The sequence below is a fragment of the Leptidea sinapis genome, chromosome 26 (assembly GCF_905404315.1).
Source record: "Leptidea sinapis chromosome 26, ilLepSina1.1, whole genome shotgun sequence".
In the NCBI taxonomy this organism is placed as follows: Eukaryota; Metazoa; Arthropoda; class Insecta; order Lepidoptera; family Pieridae; genus Leptidea; species Leptidea sinapis.
The window spans coordinates 7,302,728-7,306,251 of NC_066290.1; positions in this window are offsets into that span (position 1 = coordinate 7,302,728).

Consider the following 3,524-nt stretch of genomic DNA (forward strand, 5'->3'; position numbering starts at 1 on the left):
ATATACAATACTTAAATATCTTATTCTTCATCCTTAATTCTCTTAGTTAAATCAGATACCTAGCGTTCGTCGATTCGCCGACTGCCAATTAATGATTGCGACTTGCTAGATATCTCAAATTGACGCTTGCGTCGGTTATCGCGGGTTCCCTTCACGTTGGTCAGGCTATGCGCATGCTGCAACGCAGACGACGCAGATCCAGGTGGCAGAGCAGATTTTGTAATACACGATGCGGATTGCGGAGCAGCCACTTACGGCACAGACATACTGTCTCGCTCAGCACCGGCACAATTTCTGCGCGACGCGTGCATGTTGTTACCGCTAATTCAACTTTGTACACAATATGTTTTCTCCAGCTAATAAGAATTAAGAAATTGAATGAAAAAATTAAGAAATTTTGTTACAATGATAGATCATTTAATTGAATAAGTATGTTGTGTACCTTGTTTGTATGATACTAATCATCCAGTATTAAAAAAAGACATTAAAAAGTTACTGGTTAATTATTGCCGAGAAATTAAGCGTTTTTCATTTTATGTAGATTGAAAAAAACCAAGAAACGACTCCTTGCAACCACCTCAGCTTGCGAATAGACTGTCCCTAGTGTATTAAAATAATTTTTAAAAGTGTCCCTTACTATAAAAGCATCTCTCCATCACTTCATCCTAATTCAAAGAAATAATTTTGCTGGTAAACTCGAACACGTCTGTTCTATATACTAGACAAGTCGCAGCATTCGCTCGTGGCCTATGCGTGTCTCTCCTGCCCTGCCCTGCAAAATCTGTACTGTGTTGTGTCACCTGCGTCTCAGCATAGCCTTAGTGTTAAGCTATTTCGTCGGGAGATATTCTCAGGCGGGTAAGTACCAACTTTAGTTTCGAAAATAGTCAATTCCTAGAATGGTTAGGATTTGTGCTGTACTTAGGAAGGCTTAAAGTATATTCGAAGAGTTAAATGACTGCGAAATAGAGGATTATATGGAGGTGGTTGAAGTAAAGTGATACCCAGATTGATCTTTTTGATTAACCGAACCGAATGATATTTTACACCTGCCTTGAGAAACGTTTGGTACAAAGTTCAGGGGCCTACTACCACAATATTATGATGACCTCATTATCCGAAATCAGATCCTGTGTGGGCCTCCAGCAAAGGTCGTATTTCAAACACAGAACAAAATATTGTGCATGTTGCTAGAGGACCGGGTGGGGTCCTCGGGTTTGGTAAGGAACAAAAAAATATGATCAAAGAAATATTACCAAAGAATATGTAATAGTTCAAACGTAGAAAGCTCATTCCGCAAAATCAATTATAGAAATTCTTGTGGCCTACAGACCTAGCACCTAGAAGTTGCTTTTCTTTCTTTAAAACTGTACCTACATAGAATAAGGTCATCTTATATAAATAGCTCTGTTTTTTCTATAATGTAAATATGTATGTAATAATATTGGTTTGTAATCGTAATTTTAAATTAATGTTTTTTTTTTTAATTTCACTCCTTTTTGGAGACTTTGGCTCGCACATTCCATGCATCCGCCAGCTTCAAGTTTTCTTTCATCGATTCACATTGCAAATTTTCTTGTATGTTCTACTTCAAAGTGTTTTTAATTATTTTAAGGTACGGAAACGAATCACGTTGCAAAAATGTACAACACGAGAATTTTGATATATGATATGGTTAAGATAAATGTTAAGGTAAATAAATATATACAAAAAAAAATAGATGAATACATTATTTACAATTTAATATTATTGCTATAAATATATCTAGAAAGATACTATACAATATAGGATCAATAGAACTCAGAAGGGTTTTTATAGAAGTGGGGAAAGGGACACGGATGGATATCAAACTATCTAAAAAGGAAGTTCGGTCATATTTAGGACAGGAAAAGAATAAGTGATCCAGATCCCCAAAGTCATGTCCGCATTCACATTGTGGACTATCTATAATATAAAACCTTGCAAGGTGGGCTGGACAAGTGGTGTGTCCAAGGCGCATTCTTATCAATATGGTGGTAATGATTTTATCAAGTTTAATGACAGAGAACCATGACTTGTTAGGAATTATTTGTTGAATTTCGCAATAATTTTTGCCTTTAAATTGGCCACTTTCTGCCCAGACTTTACCCCAGGAGGCCCTGAGATAAAGACCAGAAAGAACAGCTAAATTCTGAGTATATATTTTAAAGGGGAATTTGTCACCAGACACCACAGCTTCATTTGCAAGTATGTCGGCTGTTTCGTTGCCTATTATGCCACAGTGGCTAGGTATCCAGACAAAAGTGACTGAAAGACCTTTTGTTGAATACTCGTAAAGATTACTTCTAATGTCTGCTATAATAGGAAAAAAATATTTTGATTTGAAGGGAAATCGCAAAAGAGCCTGTAAAGCACTCTTGGAATCACATAAAATTAAACTATTATTAAGTTTACAAAGTAAAACATATTCTAATGCTTTGGCGATGCCAAGACATTCAGCAGTAAAAACCGACGTGTTAGATGGGCATTTTATTTTTTGGACAATATTATATTGGGCATGATAAACTCCTACTCCTAAAAAATCTTCTGACTTGTGTTTTGACGCATCGGTATAAATATGATGCCATCCTGGCCAGTTTTCTCTAACAACAGAATTAAAATAATTATTTGCATTATATTTTTCAATATTTGCAAGACAATGAACCGTCGGAATGGTAGATAAGGCTTCATATTTACATTTAAATAAATCAAGCTTTGGAGATTGATGTATCGGGTAGTGAATCGATTTATACCTCAAATAACTTTGTACCAAACAAGGTAATGGCTTGTTATTCTAATAACTTGATGGTTCAATGAGATCCGTGAGAGTATTTAATTTGGTTATCAAGGGGCTATTTGAAAATTGCCAAACACGAAAAAATAGACGATCAGACAAAACCTGGCGCCTTAAATAAAGCGGGGGTTCGTTACACTCTACTTGTAATGCATTCAAAGGACTCGATTTCATGGCTCCAGTTATTATTCTCAAAGCTTTTGATTGGATAGAATCTAGTTTTCTTAGACCTGCTGAATTACAGGGCTCTATCAAGAAGGTTCCGTAATCAAGGATACTCCGTACTGTAGCATTGTAAAGTAGCTTCAGGAAAAACGGATGTGCACCCCACCAAACACCAGAGAGGCATCTCATTAAATTAAGAAGCTTTTCACATTTAGTAACTACTTATTCACAATGAGCCATTCCTGTCAGTTTTGAATCTAAAACGACTCCCAAAAACTTGACATGGTTATTAGTTGGCATTCGACGATTATCGTAAATTATGGAAATTGGAGGATGTAAACGTTGACGCGTGAAGATTACTACCGAACTTTTAAGAGGTGAAATGCTGAGATCATTTTCATCCATCCAAAGTTTTAAACAATCTAAGGAATTTGATATTCGGCTACATAATGAACTAAATGTGTTACCCATGGCATATATTACTAAATCATCAGCATATTGAAGCATGTTAATAGAGTTCGGAAGTGAAGATACCAAGTCATGAGTA